Source organism: Bradysia coprophila, unplaced genomic scaffold (genome assembly GCF_014529535.1).
Source record: "Bradysia coprophila strain Holo2 unplaced genomic scaffold, BU_Bcop_v1 contig_350, whole genome shotgun sequence".
Taxonomy (NCBI): Eukaryota; Metazoa; Arthropoda; class Insecta; order Diptera; family Sciaridae; genus Bradysia; species Bradysia coprophila.
Window position 1 is genome coordinate 8,048,905 of NW_023503608.1, and position 24,418 is coordinate 8,073,322.

General features: G+C 34.1%; 2 long non-coding RNA genes across 2 annotated transcripts; one reads left to right on the forward strand and one right to left on the reverse strand.

Annotated features, from left to right (window-relative positions):
- Positions 1-784: 784 nt before the first annotated feature.
- Positions 785-23,528, forward strand: LOC119080826. Its single transcript, XR_005088385.1, has 4 exons — positions 785-795; positions 3,258-3,269; positions 19,162-19,168; positions 23,379-23,528. It is a non-coding gene; the product is annotated as an uncharacterized LOC119080826 (long non-coding RNA).
- Positions 21,163-23,238, reverse strand: LOC119080813. The gene is made up of 3 exons (XR_005088372.1): positions 23,187-23,238; positions 22,541-22,542; positions 21,163-21,267 (listed from the first exon to the last, which is right to left on the reverse strand). It is a non-coding gene; the product is annotated as an uncharacterized LOC119080813 (long non-coding RNA).
- Positions 23,529-24,418: the final 890 nt, after the last annotated feature.

A 24,418-nucleotide genomic window follows, 5' to 3' on the forward strand; every position in this document is an offset into this window, starting at 1 on the left:
GCCATATAATCCACCGTAGAATTACTTCAATTTAAAAGTAATTCCATTTAAAAAAAATCCTTTAGTTCTGCCATTCCTTCCGCACTCTTCGCACAAAATGTTTCCACCATTCAGGACAAAACATACAAGTGATGTAGCAATAGACTGCACAGGATGCATAAAGTGCTTTAAATTAAAATATATACGAACACAAGATGCTCTAAAACAAAATACTATTCCATTTATAGCTATGGAACTTTATGCCAATGTCTTTCAATCGAAAAAATTTATTCAAATGAGCGAAGTAATAAAATTATGTAAATAAAATGCAAAGTAATTGAATAGAACTAAATCGATTCATGGTGTACCTTTAGGTAAAATGCAGAGTGGAATAAATAAAGTAAAAAAAAAGAAATCAGGAACATTTTGAATTTCTACACTCTCTGTCTTCACTCGTCGACTATAATGTATCAACATCACCATATGGATCTACTCATATACGATATCTATCTTGTTGAATGCTTTTACCAATCTTTTATTCATTGAAAACGAACTGCAAATTTCATTTACTTATTTCTATAGACTTTGAAGTTACAATTATGTACATAGGTTGGTGGTGCGGCATTGGAAATCCCTTTGGACTTTTTATTTTATATTACGTTTCGTTCTTATTTCCACACAGAAAAAGACGACATGTACCAACTCTCAGTCCGCAATATAATATTATGGATTGGTGTATATGAGCGCATAAACTTGGGTTTTGTCGCTGACGCTATATAGTTCTTAAGATACTTGCTTGCAGGTACAATTTTTAGTGTACAATTCAAACGATGTTTTTTTGGAAACACAGAATTCTCCTTTTGTGAAAAGGTTGATTGTCTACAGCGGCGTTAATGTAAGTGTTTCTGTCGAAAAAAACGGATAGTGAACGAAACGTAAATGGAACGGTTGATCATCAAGACCAGATCACGATTCTTGATCATTCCGAATTTTGCAATTTATTTGCCCAATTAATAATTTTGAGGTCAGGAGACTTCTTTGCATTCAGAATTTTGAAAAAATCATTGTGAAATTCAAGTCTTACAAAAATGTTAACCTTGAAAAACAAGCTTTTGTAAACAGCATGCTCACAATGATTAAATCTGTCACAATAGTTATTTACTTACTTCGTTCAGGCTACAACTCGCGAAATTGCCTAAAATATACCGTCCACAACAAATGCGTACACATCTTTTCATGCTGATGGCCTAATTTACGAGAAAAATTCCGTAATTTATGCCCAAGATATGAAAAAATCTTTTACTTCATTTTTTAAAAATATTATTCATTTTTCTATATAAGACCTCACCACCTGTTATTGACATTGTAATTGAAAACCGGCAAATAGCCGATTCTGAAGGGTTAAAAGATGTCTACGCTTACCATGTCGTAACTGTGGAATTCGGTATAGATTCGGACGATACTTCAAAGTTATGCACCGACTAATCAGGCTTAGACAGAGACTATCAATTTTTTAACGTTGGCTTATTCATGTCTAATTTAGGTTGCAAAGTCATGAAGTCATGCAATAGGTATACAGAATAACCACTAGCATTCCCATTTTATCACCTTTCAAATCATTATTACTGCTAGTATCTTCAGAACTAAGTTGCCGTGTTGAGTTCTGTCTGTTCTATTCATTTCTGTCCTACATATTCCAACGTTTCCTTTAATTTTTGAAATTTCGTTTTCTTTCAACTTAACTTTTTTTTATAAATTTTTATTCACTTTGGGTGATATGGCATTTCATTTAAGCATAAAAAATCATTTCACATTAGACATCATGCTCTCAGCACCATACTCTCCTATCTTAACTTCATGCATCGCAAAACCACACAGTATATTTCGTATTATTGCACTGTAAATACGGTGATTTATAATTCAAACGTTTGGTACGAGATGTGGCTTCGTTTATATACGGTGTGTAATAGTTTGGGATATGGGGTATTATCTGAAAGAGATTTTTTATTGTTACCCATTTATTTCATATTTTGTTATATTCGAAGGGTTTATAACATTTGATGTAATAAAAAGTCGGTGCTGGATTGCGAGCAATTGGATTACTGGGTAGTGCCAGATAAAAGAACAAATACATAATCACATAACTATTAGACCGGTTTGTCAGTGTTAAGATGATTTGGACTCGCACGACAAAATGAAAGTCATTCAGACAAATATTTTCGTTCAAAAGGAGAAAAACCTTGGATGGTTTGACCGATTTTATGTCCCGCACATTCCAAAACTATTTTTAAAAAATCCTAAAATTGAAATTCAAAAATTTTGCTGTCTTTCAATCGATTATTATTAGTAAAGGCTAGTACACAGTTAGTGTGACCGTGCAAAATGCATGAAACGTAAGCGTTCACATCAGGTTCACATCAAGCCTGAAAAATATCTGACAGATGGCTCATACATGTCAACATTTTTCAATCGTTTTGTTAAATTACCGTTTCAAAAATAAAGAATTCTGCATCAACTAAATATCAAAGATGTTTCGCTAACAACGGACATGTGATAGCTCCATTCGTACTTGCAATGCTTGCGAGTTTACATACTATTCTGAATGGGTGTGCTCACTAAATGAAAAATTTATTTCAACTGGGTAGTAAGTATATTGACGATTTTACTGTTTTAAAGCTTTTTCCGATTAAATTTATTCGGTGCGGAAAGAACAAAACAACTTTTATGTGGTTGAAGTTTAGCAAAATGTTATATTGTTATGTTGGAAGTGTAACGATGGTCTGTCACCAAGAATTTAAACGGTAATGAATTCAAATAATTTGGTCGTAAAGAGTATTTGCTATTCAATAATTTTTGTTCCATTTTTGAATTATAACTGAAATCTCCTGACATCTTAAAATCTTCCTCCATTTCATAAATTTTTGAACCGAGAGTGCTAGCGATAAGAAGACACGAATGTTCGTTAATCGAAAAAAAAAGACTGATATTAAGCGTTTAAGTGAGAGATATGGCGAAACGACAACCTATTGTTCCATCTCGGGGTCTATGCTGTCAGATTCTTTTGTATTATCGATGACAGCAGGCCCCGAGTTTATTTTCCATCTCGCTTTACTTAAACACCGTATAAAGCAGTCAACTGAACCGAAGATGGATAAGTAAGTAAAATATTTTATACCAAACACTGAGCGAAGTAGTAGAAGATGGCGGACTTTGGCGAATTAATACTACTGAGTAAGGCGTAATAGATTGAATTGTTATACCCTTACTCTTTGTAAAAGGTCAGTAAATTTGTGGAAAAGTAAAAACATCCACTAAAACAAAGACCCCACTAAACTACCCACAAAAAGGATAATGACTAGGAAGTCATTCTGATACTACTGGTGATCAGCCCCTCACTGTGGATTTTCGTTGAACAATACAACTCATATTGTTTTTACTGAGAATGGAAACAACGATAAACCTTTTATTTTCTAAAATATTTTACGTAATTGTATTGCACTCAATTATCGTATACAAAGGATCTACCCTAAAATACTTTATTTACATGCATCGTATATATATGGTGAAGGATAATCTTTGAAATTACGGTTTGAAAATGTCAAGTCGTAAAATGTCGGTGGGTACTTAGCTGTCTTTGCCAGAAAGGAGAATATCATACAATTGACATTATGTACACATACCCATCTACACGAAACATACACAAACAGTTCAAAAACATAATAAAGCGCTAACCATAACATACCATTAATGGATGTTATATATCGCATAAATACACAAAATGTTATGTATGGTTTCGGTTTTAAGTACATTTTATTGTGCATATTCTTTGCCTATAAATCTGTGAGCCGGAAAACGGTTGTGAAAAAGAAAATTTATTTTTATTTCCCTTTTTTATTGTTAGAAGTTCTACAAAATTATTATTTCGATTCCAATATTTCGTGGGTAATATCGTTAAAGTTCAGTGGCGTTATACCAGTTTTTCTGGCGAAAGAAAAAAGACTTCCGCGTTTAACCCAATCGTTACGAACCTACCAGCAGTATTCGTTCGGTTAAACTGTCATCTTTTACAGATGATATTTGCGTTGAAAAAAAAATACTTTTAATAAAAAAAAAACATTTTTTCGACGCCCTTACTATGTCAATATCTTCGCATTCCCCCGGATACTCGCGGGTTCGTATATTTATTGACCCCGACATGACGTCGGATCAACGGACTTCTCAGAAAGACTAGAATTTAGAGCTATGAAAGCGTGATGATAAGAAATTCTGTAATGCTTCCTGATTCCTTTTGGACGAAGTCATGAAAAACTCAACACAATCCAAATTATGAAACATCGCTAAATGTGTTCAAACTATCGAAGTAAAAGATTTTGTATAAATCCTTTAGCCAATCCTTTAAACAAATATTGTTATAGACTTAATGATAAAAATAGGCTGTTTGCTTATGCTTGCCGCTTGTATAAGGTTAAATCCGTTTCACTAAAAGCTGTTTAATTTATGTTTTGAGTTTTGCTCTGTGCTCTGGACAAAATATTATGTTCTTTTCAAAATCGATTTGATTGATCTCGACTAGCAAATACAAAATTGTAGGAATCAGTGTACCAAGAAAATCCGTAGAAAATCCATACCTCAATCACATTGTGGCATAAAATACTTATTTGAGACTTTGGATAAATTACTAGTTTTAAACTTCTAATGACAACCGTCAAGTAACACCGCATCGGAAAGTCGTTAACTTTATAATTTATGTTCTTAGCGCACAACCAATTTCGCCAACGATACTCTATATATATACACAGGCCAGGTCACTGATGCGTCAGAAGGTTGAATGCTCGTATAACTTTAGTTTTAACTTCTTGAATGACCTTTTATTTTATCGTGTGCACCAAAAAGCTGGAACACACAGCTTAGTAGAATGTGATAGCCCACATCTTTTAACATTATACAAAGAAAAAAATGATTTTCAATGCTTTGCTGATGTAATCGAGTTCACAAAAAGCGCTTTTTCTATCGTGGAAAACAGAAATGTAACTCTGTACTTCATCCGACACTTCATCAGATAACCAACAGATTTTCAACAATGTTAAAGCATTTGAAAGCCGTTTGTTTTAATGGTAAATTCAATTTTACATTGACAAGGTTTTGCCCAGTAGAAAAAATAAAACTAAATTCAAAAGTTCAGTAGTCATTTAAGAGAACGATGGGTGGGTTTCAGTCTTGAAATATGGTCATAAAGGTAAGACATCAAATAGTAACGATTAAAGTCACTAATGTTTGTGTCTCTGTGCTGCATATTGAAGGATCTTGATTTTGTTTTCATTTAGTAATATTTTAAAATTAACTAACAAAGCAAAAAGGTTTTTCATGTCAAACGCTGCAAAGAAATTCGCCCATCCTCCCCATAATAATAGATAAAATCGTCTTTACTTAACAATTCAATTAACTCAATACAATTATCCTATCGTCATTATTAGATCTCAATATGCGATAAACTCATCTGACACATCATATTTAACTTAATTGACTTCAGCTATACAAACGTTATATAATGTGCCAAAGAACAAGCAAGACGAAGAAGAAGTCGAAGAAAAAAAAAATTGTGTACACCAAGCAGTTTACTTACCCGAAAAAAAAAATATTTCGAAAAATATTTTATTATTTATATTGAAGTGGATTATATGTTCGCTTCGTTATTGAGATTTTGTTCTTGCTAACGTCATCATTCTGTAATCAATCATTTATTTTTCCTGAAAAGTTAAATTTTTTGTTCAATATTAAGTTTATTGAGAAATTTGATTTTTTTTCTCCTTTCTCTTTTTTTTTTGCTTTACAATGATTGTCCCTGTGATAAGCAGTAAATACATCAATGTCTCGGAAACACTAAATGGATAATTAAGTATCTTTTGTAGTTAGACGAATTTTAACAAAAACGTTAAGATTATTGCAAAATTTATGCTTAAATATGTTGTTCTTGTGAATAGTTTCCAAACTATTGAAATAATGCGCAACTACAAACTTTCGAACATAGTCGAAGATTCGAACTTTCAAAACTTTAAAGCTTCAAGTAACTATGATCTTGAAAGTAACTTTTTTAGTGTGGTAAATTGTAGCTTTCAGTGAAATACGGAAAATGAGAGTAACCATTTATAATGGTAGGAGCAGAGGTGTAAACGACACGAACACGCTATTGTATACGTTTTCGGTTAAAAGTTTTAACTTAAAACTCAATGAATAACCCAAAAATGTTTCTATTTTGTCGTTAGAGACCATCCATAAAGGACATCTGCGTTTTTTTAGAAATTTTCGAAGTACCTACCCCCCTATCTTCATACAAAATATAAAATCCTTTATGGATGCTTCCGTATATTCTGAACGAAAGTGTATCCTGAGATATACGAGACATACTGCCATCCGCATGATACGGCCGTACCGTCACGATGACACACCTGACTACTCAATGAAGTTCCACTTAGCTACCTTTAGCGGACGGTAATTAATGCGAAATCTTTTACTTCATTTATTTTAACGTGCATTTTACTGTAAGGTCCCTGGCCGTGATTTGTGGTATTGTGACAATTTTTAACTTTGTGCGTCATTTCCTTGGAATCCATTGATATCCAAGAATAGTTGCTAACTTTATTGTGAAGATTGAACATTTGGCTTCATAATTAATTGAAAAACTTAAATTAACTTTAATATTTTAATTGCATATGTTTGCGTTATGGTGTCCGTGATTTGTCATATTTTATATGAAGTTCAATAGAGACCGATATTTGGAGGTATTCCAAAAGGTTATACAAATCATACCGCAAATCAAGATCCAAGAGAATCGAGATTTACGGTATAATTTACTTTACATGTAAATTTACATAAGCAAATCATTGTCAGGTTTTCGCGTCCGCAAATCACGGTCAGGGACCTTACAAGAAGATCACTATCAGTCACAGTTCGTCGTTTAATTTTGTCATCATTGTCGATGACCAGGAATGATAGCCGGGTGATTTTTTGAAAACGACTTGAGTCTCACCTTAGGGTGTTTATGTTGATGTGGAGCTGAAGTGACTTCAGCAACCTATTGATATTAATTGGAGGAAACATATTTTAAAAGTTTCATTGACCTTTCTACTGACGGCTGTCATGCCTGGTCCATACAATACTGTCGTTTGAACATGGAAGCGAATTTTTGATCTAATTTTCTTTTAAAGCCTTTGTTTATCGATTGGAAATTTTCGAGCCACCCCATCCTGGTCGATTATCTACTTTGGACGGCTCTACAAATTTATCGAAGTAGCTCCTTCAATTTTCTTCAAACTCTTTCTTGTATTCAACACAAAAACTGGCAGTTACAGCAAATATTACTCGGTAGTTGCACATATTATAGCCTCATGATTTTCCGACAATGGAAAATATATGTTTCCCGTTTATTATTCTACCATAACTCAAGAAAAAGGAAAAAACTTATAAGCAAATTTTTCATTTAAAATGGCATTAGGATATAGTGTGCATTCAAAACGATCATGTTACAAGCAGGCATCTATCATAGTATTTGTATGGAGATATAGCAACTTCGATAAAAAGGCTAAAAAATATTCTTCCATTAAATACGAAACTGGCATATTGCCAAAAGCGTCTTTTCGTGTATACGTAACCGTATATTTCAGCCGAAGCCAAGTAACAACTTTCATCAGACAGCGACTAAATATTCAATTTTGTGGTAACAATCTGAACGCCATTATAGCAACATGAATAGTGCATTTTCGGGAGATTTTCCTCTCTTTTTTTGGGTGGTTTTGCTAGCAAAATATTCTACACAAAATAATGGCTATGTTGTCGTGTATATTGTTGGTGAATGGTGCGAGGGAAAAAATGAATTGAAATATAACAAGAAGCGTTTAATTTATGGTGAAAGCAACAATTTTCGTTCTTTTATATAGTTGCTTCGTGATAAAACAGATTGAGTTCGGTCCGACAAAAACCATTACAATCCGTGGGATAATTGAATATCGGATGGTTGCAAGTCCTCTTCGACTCGAACAGTTTGTTTTTATCGTTACAAATTCTTATTTGTTACAACATTCAATACGAAAACGAAATGAATAAGCACTTTGAATGTGCAAGTAATGGAAAAATCAACCTATTTCTTATGGTCAGACCGAAAAAAGAAGACTGTAAGGAAATTCATGTTCACACTAACAAGGAAATTCTTTAACAATGGAACGTATTATAGTCGCCGATAGTTGTTTGCTTTCATTTAAAATCATCAATTGATAACTGTCAAGGAAAGTGCAAAGCTTTCTGGAGGGGGTTGATTAATGAATTTTGAATACAATGGAAGAAATGTCTAGCCGTCTGCCATGGTAAGATGGATGATTATAGAATATATAGAAAAAATTAGTCAACCAACGAGCATTAACAAAAAACCGCCAATCGATTCTACTAGGTTCAATGAATGATGGCATGCTTTTTATAAGCTTCGCATAATTCAAGTAAGTCTCTCCAACCATAATGCGAATGAAATTATCATAATGAAACTTTCTGAGATCATATGTCAAAAGCACAGAAACATTAGGGTAATTACAGGCAGTTAAAAATTGAGTAAAGTCAGGGATAAACGTAATTGAAAACTGAGGTTTCAGAAGCTGTTGAGCTTTATTTTTACAAGAGGTCGAATTGCATATGTAATGGCAATTCGTAAACAACCTTCAAACTATCTAGAGCATTGCGTTCACTATAAGCAACTAGGATTAAAGAGAGCTTCAACTTTAACATAAGTATGAATGTGAGAGCTGCAATCTGCAGTATCTAGATCAAGTGTCCGGGTGGGGCTATGTGTTTGAATGGTAATCTTGTACTCTTTTAGTTTTAGTGTAACATTAATTCATCCACTATTTTTGTCGACGCTGTCGATAAAAGATAACAGACAAACCGTTCCTAAAGAAGTAACCGAAAACAATAAATTATTCCAACACCACAAATTCACGGAGATGTACAATATTAGCAACATAATGCAAGTGAAATGCTAATGAAATCTAAACACACCTAATTAAGATAACATAAGAACATGACGGTTTTACAACTACAAATTTCCTTGTTTCGGCTGTTATCTCTATTATTCAAATGCAAATGTTTGCATACATACAATGTGCGAGTAGTTTTGCAAGCCTATTGAACTGAATAACACCATAAAGGATTACGTATTGGGATCGTCTCAGTTGAATTGTTCATTGTGAAGATGATAAATGATAATAAAAACATTATTGGAAAAATTATTTGCTGTTTATTATGTGTTGATATTGGTAGCAGATCGTTGAAATTGTGAGAGACCACGACTAAGATCCTATTCGGTACTCACTGACATGCCATCTTATCAATGTACCCTTTCCCATCTGTTTCAGACAACGATGAGTCAAATTTCAACAAGCTCTTGCTTATGCAGTCATTTACAAAATTTATGTTTAAACAATTGAAGGAAAAGATTAGGCATCAATTTCGTGAAGATGAAAAGATCTTATAATGAAAAGTATAGTAATATGTTAACCCGAATGGAGTAAAAGATTTTACGTTAAACTAAAAGCAATGGCTTAAACAAATTCAGTAACCGGAAAGGATATGTTCGCATGCGCAAACAACAAGGAACAAGATTTCCTGTATTACAATAACTCGATGGGATCGGTATTTTATTTCTAGACATATGTTTATTTATGTTGAATGGTTCATGGATTTTGATTTGTTTTAGTAGAGCAACTGCCATACATTCTTATTATTCAACAAGTTATTCTTCAAGCAAGAGGTATGCTGGTTTAGAACTGATTACACGTGCAGACTGGAATATAACATTATAAGCTAATATGTTCTGTCAATTAGTTCCATACGAACAGCGTATCTATCGTACAACAGTCTATAAGAATGTACACATGCATTGCACAGCTTACACACGGGAGATCGTGTACAGAAATTTACTTTAAGATTTAATTAAATTCTATAAACTAATCTCTGCATTCAATTGGAAGACTTAAAATATCATCATTCAGCATTGATTAAAACCACATACACTATACTGACGGGGCTGCTGAAAGTCGTTATTGTGATTTTAATAAAAACAAAAATATTTTAACGAGAAAAAGATAATTCACAATATAACTCACATAATACAATCCTGTCTTTCATCGCATTTAATATCGTGCAATTACGTGGAAGATTAATTTTAATAAAAAGCTCTAAGACGATACGACATGGTTTATCTGCTACACATAGCTAAACAAAAGGTCAAAAATCATGACTGCTCTATCTCTCTCTCTGTTTAACATTGTACAATACATATGGTACTGTACTGCTGTGCAGTCTATACGTATGGTAGATATATAAAATGGGGGTGAATGTCTTTAGAAATGCAACTATATCTTGATGAAATTCGTTATGTACACATAACACTGGTTCAATGTGACACATATGGGAATGAATTGGATTTTCTTTTAGATTGTACTTTTGCCCAATACGTTCAGTTTCTGAAGCTGGTACACACAGATGTCAATGTTACGTTTCGTAAAATACAGTGAGTTGAAATTTGATGTTGGCCTTGATCTATCTTTATTGTCTGGATGATAAATAGAATGAAAAGCTTGTAGTCTAGGAATGTTGCCTTCTTTCAATGAATCCAGCAACAATGATAAGAACGAAATAATTTGTTTTTTGTCATATTTGAAAAGCTTCGAATTTATGTTAAATTCTACTAGAAATCAGAACTCCATTATATTGTAATTGAAAATAAGCTTAAAGCTCTGAGAAGCTTCAGAGTAAATAGTCGATAAAAAGAGTGCTGCTGCAATCAAGTGCAGATGGTTCATGTGAGTGCCAATGACAGATCACTTGTGTCTAGAACATAACGAAATATCTATTTTTACAAAATCATGTGACGTTAGGGTGGTTAAAAAAATCGAGTTTGGCAGACGGTTCTAGATAGCTTACAATCGGACGTCGTATCCTTCTCGGAATGGTGTGACAACAATGATTTGAATCTCAACCCAGAAAAGTGTTCGGCGTGTTCGAAAACTTGCAAACCTCAACCGATAACCATCAATACTCCATAAAAGATACGCCAATCGAAAAGAAAACGACTAAAATGGAACTCGGCGTTACGTTTGATAGTAAAGAAAGCTCCGCTACCCACAACAATGAAATCACAAAAAAATCGTACCAACTAATTGGATTTATCTTTAGAAGTACTCATAGTTTTAAACGTCTGGCTAGCCTGATCAAGCTTTACAACACGTTGTATGTTCGAAGCAGACTGGAGTATTGCGGTGCCATTTGGAACCCCTACTATGTGAAGTACAAAGAACAAGTGTAAAAGGTGCAACGTAAATTTACAAGGATACAGTACTACCGATTCAACTGGACAAAACCTGACTACCCGAATAGACTGCAACATCTTAAAATGAAATCACTGGAAACCCGTCGTCTCGAACTAGATGAAATGGTTCTGTACAAAATCATCCACGAAAGAATTGTCACCTATCGCGTATCACAACTCACGTACCACAACGATTTACTCGGCAAAACGACCATCACCTATTCTGCCTTCCTACGCCATCATCGAACATACAGCTCAATTCGCCGGTTCATCGAATGCAGCACCACCATAATGTATACTTTCGGCACAGTGACATATTTAATTAAACTTACAACGAATATAAGTCAACGGTGAACCCGTTTTAAACTGTTCTAAATTTGTTTAGTCATCTACTTTCTTCTACTTTTTCTCTTTTAATTCGATTTCGTAATTGATTAGACTGGTCCTTTCTCTATTGCCTCAAAGTGTTAAAAATTTGATCTGAGGTAACTGGTCATACAAAACTATTGCAATTGCCCTTAAGAAAATCGTAGATAAATTGATATTCAATTGAATTCATTCACTAGAGTCCAAAGTATGCAACAAAAATCATTTTCATGTGTCGGGGCCGAAAATGAGGGAGTTTCGAGATTTTTATCGGGTTTTCGACCCCTTACATGAAATTTTTTTTGAGTATCTGTTTTGGACGATTGATTTTAGGCACTCAAAAACATAAAAACAATCGTCCAAAACAGATACACAAATAACTAGAATACACCTGTCGATATCAGACTGTCGAGTGACGATTCCGCAAAAAATTGGTTTTAGAGAAAGTTGCCTCAGCCGAAAATTTTCAGTCTACGTGGTCTCATATAGTAACATTTTTGTTATAACGAATGAAATAATGGTACTTCTTGTGTGCAATTTGCCGATCGAGGCGTATTAGAATACAAAACAGACTCAGTTGTTGTTTGTACAAAATTTTGTATATTTAGTGGTGGTTCAAATCTTACCACTTGCAGTCTCTATCATCTTCTATGTCGTCAAATAGTTTACTGATAATAATGTTTATCGCATACGGTGTGTGTGCATTGTGTTTTGCAAGCAAAATTATATCACTAGATAAAGAGATGTTTGCCTACTGCGATAAAATACCTCACTGATATGAGGCTGTTTATAAGAGACTCGTACTAATACTCGCACAAGCGCTCGTATACGTACACGTCTCTTATATACAGCCTTATAGCAGTAATGTACTATTATGTTTAGTTCTTTAATTCAAAGTCGACACTTTCATAAAATTAACCCGAATTCGTAAAATAGAAATTTAGCATTACATTGTGTAATGGGTACAAAATCCGCCCTACATAAAACTCAATTTGTGCTAATATTTTATTTATGCGCATGACATCACCACAACATTTTTGTTTCTATAAAGAAATTATATTATTTTACGGAATAGTGATGCATTCGAATTTAAACTATATATTTTATACATTTACTAATAACATACATGGTAATGTAATGTAATGTATAATACACATTCTGCCTGGAGCATGTGTCTTTTCATTGGGCAATACCGCCCATTGGAAGGAAATCCAAATCACTATAAAATTTGTGTTATTCATCCTATGCATTATGAAAATGAGGCATACATCGAATCGAATGTACTTCAACGAACTATTAACCCCCTAAAAAACATGAAACATTCTCCATTCGATACGTCACTGTTAACGAGCAATATGGGGTTATTTACCCCTCAATGTCAAAGGGGAACGAACCGTTCTCTTAATAATTCTTTTTTATTTCCTTCTTTTTGCTGAATATGCCAGCGTGGCATTGGCATTTGAAATTGCCTGTTGCTGTTTTTAGTCGGATGCACAGCGTTTTAGTCTTAAAGTCTTTAAAAATACGCTTGGGAAAATGGTGTATGTGTGTGTAAGTGGATGTGTTGGGTTGTTTCGTTTTGCTTTTAAATTTAATTTCTCGTAATTTTCCCTATATAGATGCCAGTGTATGCGTATGTATGAGTTATCATGTAATAAATTTCCGTCAATTTTTATTATATTACACATACACTAGCTGGTTTGGGTGGATGGAAGGTTTTAAGGCGACTTGGAAGCAAACAAGCGCTTCAGTTTTCATTACACAATTTTCATTTTTACTTTTTCTTTTCGTCAATATTGTAATGTAAGCGAGGAGAAAATGGATTGTATGCCGATCATATAATATATGGTTGAGGCGATATATTTCTGTGAAATTATTATGGGATCGTAAAATTCTCTCAATGTACCATACTTTTGCCCATCTTATCATTAAATCTGACTTAAAACTTTTTATGGAATATTGTTTTTGTTATAAAATGAAAGGAGACGACACCAACACCAAAAAAAGAAGAAACGAAGAAAAAAGTATTATGCGAAAAGAGTACACCAACTATGTACATAGATCTAGTCGAAAGGAAAATACATAAAAAATTGATATTATCGTTATTTTGTTTGACAAACAATGGTGGTTCCTTGTTTTTTTTATATCTTTTTAATATACTCAAAGTATTTATGTCAAAGTATTATATGGGTAGTGAATCATATCTTGATGGGACATTGAGAAGAGAGGAGGAAAAAAACACACTGGTTATAAAAAGCAACGAGAAAAACTCGTCATCCTAATGGGATTTTATGTATTTCGTATTTTTTTTATACGACTTTTTGTGATAACGAAACGCGATGATGAAACATTAAATTTCTGTGTGCGGTTAAATCTTCTGAACTTAGAATATGGATTTATTTTCGGAGTGAGCATTGCATGTAACAGAAATTTTTATTGTAATGTTATCATTAGACCTCATTGAAAATTCACTGGCTTTTAATGCTTTTCCTAGTAGAAATTGCATAGACAAGAGGAAAAAATCAAAGGTGGAAAGCGAAGAATTAAATAATGAAATTTTTCAATAAACGATTGATTACGTAATCATGAATAAAGAGTATGTATTTGTATCTGCACTTTCATTATTGGCAAATTTCATCGAAAACCGTAGGCAACCACATTTTCACTTCCAGACACAATACCGACAAAATTTTTTTGGCCAATGTTTCTTTCATTTAATTCCCCTTGAAAATACCTTTCAAATGAGCTATCACATCAAATATTTTGGAGGTCCAGGTGGGTCAATCACTCTAAACATCACGGGCTCCACTCCCGTGTCAGACATATGGTATTTCCTTATCGTAAATGATTGCTATCTTGTTATTGACATTAGTCAACTCTATCGACCGGAAAAGGCAATACCCTCTCTAGGAAGCAAACTCTCTTAAAAAATCAAATTAGAGTCTAAAATAAGTTTGAGAAACTCTGTTTCTTCATAAGACTTAAAGTGAACAGACTAACGAATCGTAAACAAGTTTCAGAGTTTCATAAACGTCTTTACCACCTTAATAAATGTAGTTTGTTTTCTAGGGAGGGTATTGGAAAAAGTCTGTAAGAAAAACAAACGTCACATACATAAGTCACAGCAACGCACTTCAAGCAAAAGTGGTCATAGTCGACAACTGCCAAATAAAGTATTATTTTGTATGAAATGGTTTTTAACAGTGTTTTACAGTTGTATGACACACTGTCAAGTTTCAGTACTCTATTAAGAGTACCACTCATGCATGATTGTGCGTGACAGCCTTGATTCTAAAAAGTCAACTACTGGCGACACCTACGTTTGAACCCTATCTTTACGTGTGGTTTTCAATACAATTTGTATTATACGACAATTTTAAAACTCGGGCTACGAAATTACAACAAAATACAATACCTTTGTTTTACCGTCGTGTCAGTAACGATAGGGTAGATCAATCATATGATTTGAGATTTTGCAATTGTAAAAGCTATCTAAAATATTGGTATGCACAACATGCCCATTTGAGGCTTAGATGCTTGGAAAGCCTGCCCATTTTATCCTATCCATCCTAACGTAAGTAGTCCAATGTGATTTCCTATAGCATTATAAAAAAAAACTAACACATCATCATTTCCACTTCTTAAGCAGAGCGATTTCAAAACTCTATACTGTTACCAATCCCAACAAAAATCTCTTCGAGAAAAGTGTGACGCAGTCTTTGAAGTACAATTTCTAAAATGAATGATATCGCTAGAGTTGACGCTTTCAGCATCGTTACGCAAAAATTAAATTTTACACCCAATTTTAGTTCAAACAAGCTGGCTTAGTTTTTCTCATCATCTGCCAAATAATTTTTACCAAAAAAAATTTGACTGGAAACAACCAAAATTTTACCAAAAAAATCTGCGTCGCATGTGGCAGATAAATTTTCTTGCTGGTCTGTTCCTGAACATTTTTTGGTAAAATTTTGGTTGTTTCCAGTCAAATTTTTTTTGGTAAAAATTATTTGGCAGATGATGAGAAAAACTAAGCCAGCTTGTTTGAACTAAAATTGGGTGTAAAATTTAATTTTTGCGTAACGATGCTGAAAGCGTCAACTCTAGCGATATCATTCATTTTAGAAATTGTACTTCAAAGACTGCGTCACACTTTTCTCGAAGAGATTTTTGTTGATCAGTCGTTTTAGAAGTTTTAGAACACTGCCTTTTATAACAGTTTATAACAGAAATTCGGAAATTTGACGAAAATCGAAAATTTGACGAAAATCAAAAATTTGACGAAAATCGAAAACTTGACGAAAATCGAAAATTTGACGAAAATCGAAAATTTGACGAAATTCGAAAATTTGACGAAATTCGAAATTTGACGAAAATCTGCCACCATTCAAGAAATATCTCTAAAACCCCAATTGACCCACCCATTTCCAACTTTCGACATTTTTCACAAATGTACTTCTTTTCTACTCGTAAAACTCTGAGACTTTGCCGAAGAAAGTAACTCTCTATCTGCCACCATTCAAGAAATACCTCTAAAAACATAATTGACCCACCCATTTCCAACTTTCGTCATTTTTCACATATGCCCCTTTGTTCTACTCGTAAAACTCTGAGACTTTGCCGAAGAAAGTAATTCTCTATCTCTCATAACCCAAAAAAATATTAGTCCTTTCATCCTACGCTCGAGTAGCTCAAAATTTGGTCACTCTAATCACTCTAGCTGAAACGAATCTGCCCCGATTTTTTTAATTATTTTTTTGTTCGAATCGTGTTACGAATACCTTTCATTTGATGGGTCGCACGCCTCTGTAGGTTTCAATACAGCTAAGCTACAGCCGAAAACGCGTTCCCGACCCTCGAAAACCACACTCAGAAACCACTTCGAGGCCAATAATAGTTATTTGTGTATCTGTTTTGGACGATTGTTTTTAGGCAATTTCGCGAGTTGTAGCCCGAACGAAGTGAGGTTCCTGCAAAATTTCATGGAGATAGGCTGACTAGTTTCCGAGATCGACCGTCGATAGATAGACAGATAGATAGATAGATAGACAGATAAATAGATAGATAGACAGATAGATAGAAACATACAGAGTAAGTTGAAAGATTTTGATTGTTTGGAAAACGTTAATTTGGTGCATTTTCTATCAAAATGACCAACTTCAAAACGATGTATCTCAGGCAATTTTAAAGTCACATAGTCGAGTGATAGCTCGTTTTGCTCGTATTTGAAGCGCGAATAAGATAAAATAGGATTTGTGGTGATACAGGTCAAAGGAAAGAAACTTAAATTCTCGCCTATATATAGTTGCCGCGTCTCAAAAAAATTTCTTCGTTCTTTTTTTGGAAGTTAGACTGCGTCAAGTCCTCCGCTATCGCTCCGGACATGATGCAGAAGATATTCAATCTTCAGTAACTTCAAAAACCCTTCAATTTTTTATCAGATAATTGAGCGGAGTCGTTTGAAAAGTAGTTCCATTAAATCTCTGTAGCGGCGCGAAAGCGTGACCTCTGGTGGTCACAAATCGACAACTCTCAACGTTCCAAGTAAATATACCAAAATAACCGGATGGAGGTTTTTGCAGTTTGAATACATTAGTCTCAATGTTTTTATAAGCTGCAGACGATAACTCAAAACATTATACTTAACGAGAACCACTGAGAACATACGCGAAAATCGTATAAGTATAAAATTAAAAGCAAAAAGAAAATAGTAGAAACGAAAAGTTAGAGATAAAAGCTCAATAAAAATATATCTTCATCCGAACCATATTCTACCCTCCCATTCTCTATACCCACTTCCATACACCATATACATATATACACCCAAAACCGAAAAACCATGGAATATTCCGTACGTTTGCATGCATAATTTTAAAACAAACATAAAATCTCTTACCTTTACTGTCTGTATTTGTATTTAAAGTCAATAAATTAGCATGTAAAATAAATGTGCGGTGGGTAAAGTGTACAGATATATTTTTTTCTCGTATTTAGGAAAGCGTAATTTCCAAGCGTATATAGTACAATGATGGGGTATGTAGTCGTTATTATTTTCATACATTCATCGTTTCTCGCTGAAGAACGTTTCGTTACTACACACATAATTGTATTTGCAAAGGAATCGAAAAAAAAGCTTTTGACAATAAGTGCCAAATGGAATTAATTGTTGATTTAGGATTTTTTTTTCAAATCTTTTAAATCTGTTTGCTTTTGGATAAGTACTTTTTAGCTTTTTCCATTTGCGTTTTTAGGCAGTCCTACAGTCGGTTCGCGATGTTTCGAGAGTCTTGCATTAGTCGAACTAACGGTATACGATCAATAGAATAATATCTAATCAGGTTTTTTTTAAAAGTGGATCAGGCTCCGTGGAGCTATTTTTTAGCGACTCTTTGTTTTCATGCTCAGATAGCTCTTGGCCGCAGTAGTCTAAAACCGCAGTCGTTTCATTTTAATATTCTTTTATTGGCTGGGGAACTTCCACTAAAAGTCGAAAAAGGGTGCTTTTTATACGTGATTTACTGCCACTGCAGGCTACAGACATACATGTGTGTGGGCTCATTTGATATGTATTGTCAAGGAGAAACGGGGCAAGGACAGATATCTTACATGTCCTCTGTACCATTGTTCAAAAATTACATAAATATTGTGTCAGCCAAAGGCTGTAAATTTTGATGAAGTTCAAAAAGTGATATTTCGCACTTGGCGAATGTTTATGGTTAGATCAGTGGATACAGACATCAAAAACAGCATAATTCGTGTATTTTTCTAAAATTCATATTTTGCTTTCGTGTGTTGTAACACTATTCACTTTGAACCCAAAAAAGTAACCTGAACCTGTCACTTCTATGGCAAGTGGGATATCATTGTAAAGCTAGGTTAAGCTTCTGTCAGGGAATCCACTGATCTAAAGATAAACATTCGCCAGGTGCGAAATTTCACGTTTTGAAGTTCATCAAACTTTCCGCGCTTCGACAGAAACATTTTTTTGTCGTTTTCGAACAATGGTACAGGACATGTGAGATATCTGTCTCGTATCTCCTTGACAATACCTATCCAATGAGCCCACACACATATATGTCTATAGCCTGTAGCGGCAGTAAATCACGTATAAAAAACACCCTTTTTTGACTTTTAGTGGAAGTTCCCCAGCAAATAAAAGAATATTAAAATGGAACGACTGCAGCATTGGACTATTGGGACCAAGGGTTATCTGGGTATGTAAACAAAGAGTCGCTAAAAAATAGCTCCGACGGAGCCTGGTCCACATTCAAAAAATCCTTCTATACTATAAACAGAAATAGTTACAGCTCTCGATATTGTTTTAGACATTGTCTCGTAAACAGTAATTTTTGCGACTCATCTGACACTGTTAATCGAGACTCTTGCTACGTGTTGCGACTTAAAGGATGTCAATGATATAACTCTCACACACAGATAGAAGGGTGGACCTAGATTTTAATCCTTTAAAGATTAACTGTAAGCAACCGCATCTTTTTGGAATTAAAATTTAATCCCACTGGAATTACTTTTATTATATTTCGAGCTGGTAATTTTTTTTTCTAGATGTTTCGACCCGAGGGGTTACTCACTCCAGTAAATCACAGTAAATCACGGTAAATCAAAAATGTCGTTTGTATCAATTTGCGTCAAGATGCTCATAAATGATATACAATGTGATTCAAGAATATTGTTGTGATTTAATTTGATTTACTGACTCCGAAGTGAGCCCTTCTCGTTTCGTATACTAGATATTCTCACAGATTCTGACAGCTGTGATAATGCATTGTATGACCTTTTTGAATTTTGTCGAATCTAAATCCAAAATACTATTCATTATCAAGATTATCAAAATTTGTGGATCTAATAAGTTGTGGATTTAATTTTTATTAAAAATGTGCCACTTTCTTTAATAATTTAACTGTATGAAGACAATGTTTCATATACCTGACAGTAGGGAATCTACCGAGAACCTTCACACTGTGCCATTCCCTTCTTAATCCCTTCGAACTATTGTTACATAGCCAAACGTCTAGTGGGATTAAAATGCGTTCTGAAATCCCTAACTGTCCATAAAAAATCGAAAGTAATCCCACACTGACCGAAAATTTCAATCTTAAATTGTTATCTTTCGAACTTGGTTTTTGAGGTCTCAAATAGGAATTTTGTAGAAAACCTGGTACCAAAGAACAGATTGTTTTCGTGAACGAGCTAGTCGGAAAGTCTTATCAATCATACCGATTCTACTTTCACAAAACCATTTGGCTGCCTATGAATTCAAAAAAATATATTTTTGATGGACTTACAGACTTACATTTTATAAAACAAATTTTTAAAAATTCTTCCGTGAATAACAATTTTGAATTTTTAACGAGATACTGTCCTATATGAAATTTCAATAACTATCCTTGAGCGTTCCTACTTTTATGCCTCATTGTTTAAAATGTCGTCTTGCAACGGAAAACGTATCAAAAGCGAATGTTTATATAAAATAAAAAAGACTCCTCCAACATTAAATATATTCTTTAAAAAAATTCAAATTGTATACTAACTGTGTACATGATCGATATATTCTGTCGTTATTGATATGGGAATTGGTTATATGTTTTCGTTCTCACTCTATAGATGTGGATATACATATATTCAAAAAGCTGGCAGCAATGTGCTTTGGAAGAATCTTATAAATAAAATATGAGGTGCAGACAGACAAATCCAGTGTTAAAGAGAATGGTAATGTTTAATGTAATATGATGTCTATGGGTACATGACGAAATTTGTGGTATATATACAAAATGAAAATGAAAAATAATGGAAAATGGTATTTTTGTCGAATTTTACATTCAATTTTGGAGAGTATAAAATATCTTATAATAAAAACGGTGCTATGGGACACGATTGTAGAATGGGATACACATTAAATGTAGGCGCATAAATTTTTATTACAAAAAAGCGAACGTTTTATTACGTAAAAGCTCTGTAAACTCTTTGACTAGTTAGATTTAGATTTTTTTTGTTTTAACCCTTTAGAAACGGCAAGTATATTACAAAAAAAATTATAAAATCTGTTCCTTCATTTGTTTAAAATACGTCCCGGTTCTTATTCAAAATCTATTTCAATATTTTTATCACATCAAAAGAATGCACATCCTTCATAAAAAACGATGAAAATCATCAAATACCATGTATATTTTTGACGAATTCAACCAAATCGAGTCGGCAACAAGCTCGGCAATCGAACCAGACAAAAAACCATAGAAGAAAAATCACAGACGTTATAGATAGTCAAGTGCGAGTTGTCCTAAAAAGCCGTTTCGCTCATATTGAATGTAAAAAGCGATTTTATGGTTGATTATCGTAGATGGATCGACCAGTAACTCAAATCGCGATGTTGCCAAGCTGGGACCTTCCTGGTTTGGTCTAGGGGGCCGACATTGCCTAACACTTCTTTTCGCTCTATAAAATTTTGATTTTTGAAAATTTATTTAAAAATATAAAATGAAATATTTTTGACATGGTTCCATGGGCGAAATTATTCCGAATGGTGTCAGTTTTATGTTAAAAATAAAAAACATTAATTACTTAATGGTTGGTATTTAGATGATGGTTCAGTTGGTGATGTTCTTTCAGTAGTGATGGAAGATATTAGGAAAGTGTTAGACTTTTGTGCATTGTCAGGTTTGCCACTGAATGCGAAGAAGTGTGAGGTTTTTTTTGTTAACGCTTCTGAAGGGGATAAGGCTAATATGTATGCTGAGATATCAGCTTTGTTGCGAGGGATAAAGGAAGTTGATGTCCTCCCTTGAGATTTTAGGTTCGCCGATTTTTGAGTCAGGGTTAGAGAGGATGTTTTCTTCTAAGATTGAATAAATAAAGGTGATGTGCGAACGTTTGAAGTTGATGGACGTCCATCCGGCTTTGTGCGTTTTTAGGAAGTCTTTAGGAAGCTGTAGGTTTAACTATTTGTTGCGTACTTCTAAGGCATTTTCTCTGAGTACTTGTTTGAAGAATGTAGATGAAGTTTTTCGTTCGACGCTTGAGGCGATTGCTAATGTTAGGCTGTTAGATTTTTCTTGGGATCAGGCTACCCTGCCGTTAGCTCACGGTGGATTAGGTATTCGGAAAGTTGAGGAATTGGCGCTTCCTGCGTATCTGTCGTCTGTATATTCGACGTCCAGTCTGTCTGATGAGATTTTGAGTAGGTTTAATATTAAGGTGGTCGATGATAGTATTTTGGGATTAGTAAGTTCGATTCCTAGTGAATTTGTTCCAGGTAGTGATGATGAGAGGAAGGTACAGAGGAATTGGGACTCTCCGTTGGTTAATAGCAAGTTTAGTGGGATGTTTGAATCTGGTGAATCTGTTGATCGTGCGAGACTGCTTGCGTCATCTACTAAAGAATCTTCAAAGTGGCTGCAAGTTGTCCCGTCGAGTCAGCTAGGTTTGTTATTAGATAACAATGCTGCGAGAATTGCTGTTGGTCTGCGTTTAGGATCCCAATTATGCGAGGTTTGCATGGATTATCATGCAAGCTTAAGACAGGCATAACGCCGCGACATGATTCTGTAAACAGAGAGTTTTCTCATGCTTTTTCTGCTGCAGATTTTCCAACTCTGTTACAGCCACCAGGAATTTCTAGAGATGACGGTATGGCAACAAGTGAATCCACTCAGAAAGATGTCTCAAGAAATGAAATATTTTAATTTAAGACCGATCAAATATGCTTTGCTTTTTATACATTTCTGCTTAAATACAGGGATTTCTTGTCAATAAAATCATTCAATCTTATGGACTCAAACTACAAACAATTATCTTGATTTAATAAATAGTTTCCCATAAATTGGTGACCCCGACATCTGAACAACCGTTCACAGTCATCAGTCAGTACAAACAAATAGTTTATTCTACTGCTCCCAAGAAAAATTCTTTGACCTAACAGAGCTCTATAAACTCTTGGCAAAATACAATTTTTCTTTTAAAATCAAATAAATAGTTTCCCATAACGGTAAAAGACCTGATGGTATGACTCTAATTCCGTGGAGTCATGGTAAATCTCTTTTATGGGATGTGACAGTGCGTGATACGTTGGCTCCTTCATACATTGGTGAAACTTCTAAAAAAGCACGCTCAGTTGCAGAGAAAGCGGAGAGATTAAAGCATAATCATTATAGAAAACTTAAAGAAAAATATTTATTCACCCCGCTTGCTTTTGAATCTTTAGGTTGCATGGGCCCAGAAACAAAGAAATTTGTCACGAAATTAGGATCTTTGATGAAAAGAGCATCAGGGGAAAAGCGTTCAACAGATTATTTATTGCAAAGAATTTCAATTGCTATTCAAAGAGGAAATGCAGCATGTATTCTTGGAACGTTGGGAAGGAATAGAGTGGACGATTTTTATTTATTGTAATTTCTGTTTTTTGAAAAGATCGATTTTTTACTGGCTGTGCAATTTGAGCAGTCTTTTTTTCGCTTATCTTAAAATAAAAATAATTAATTACTTTAAAAAAGCATTTACCGGATTTTCCAGATTTACACATTTTTTTGTATTGATGGGTGCCAACTTGAATTACAGCGATACCTGCATACTTTTTCAAGCACTTATATTTTTCTCGTATGCAGATAGGTTTAAGGAAGACAAGATTTTTTCCCCACTCAATTCGGATCAAAATTCAATTTTATAGAGCCGACAGAAGTTTTAGCTGACGGCGGCTCCCTGGCCCAAACCAGGTCGATTCCAGCTTGGCAACATTGCGATTCGAGTTCGTGGCCGACCCACATACGATAATCAACCATAAAATCGCTTTTTACATTCAATATGAGCGAAAGGACAACTCGCACCAGACTAAGAAGGTATTTCGTCGGTGTTATTATTACTACACTTTTCTCAACATCAGTTATAATAACAGTTCATGCATTCAACCATTCTCACCGAATAAATTTTATTACTCAAGCCCTTTTATAGTCGTACCAATCCCCCAGATTTATCCAAAATGATTTTCATCTCAACAAAAAAAAGCCAACAACAAACATTTACATCAAGCGATTCCAGTTATTCTTCATTATAGTCCTATCCTGTCAGTGCTAAGCTTTAGTTATTCGCAGAGAGCACTACATTCATATCAGAACCAATATTGTAGGCAATAAATTTTCCTGGTTTTTTCATCAACAAATAGAGAAAATTCACATTTCTTTTTTGCTTTAGGTGTTTGCACAAAGGGTATACATGTGTCTTAAATAGGATGTGGCATGTCTTTTTCAATTAGTGTTTAACTTAAAACTTTTCCGAAATGCTGGCTTTTGGTAAGCATTTCAAAACAATTGAGAACAATAAATTTTCTTTTCCTCTTTCTTCCTCTTCTGCTCGCTTCTTTTACCGTATATGGACGATTAAACCATCGTTGATCATATTGCCTTAGAATAGTGTACATACATTCGGGTTGCGTTGGTGTTATATAAAATAACTGAAGAAGAAGAAAACTGTCGCGATTGGGAAATCGATTTTTAATAAAATTGAAACATTTATTGCACGCGGGAAATAGTTTTACTTCTTCTATTATAATAGTCCGTACGTTGTTGGTATGAGCAAATCTAAAATTCACCAATGTAAAGAATGTAAGCGTGTGCTTTGGAAATACTCGTGTGTTGAAGTAATAATTATAATCTCCTGTCTTTTCGTTTATCCTCGAACCAAGATTTTCAATTTACTCCTTAACTTTTTGCATTAAAGCGT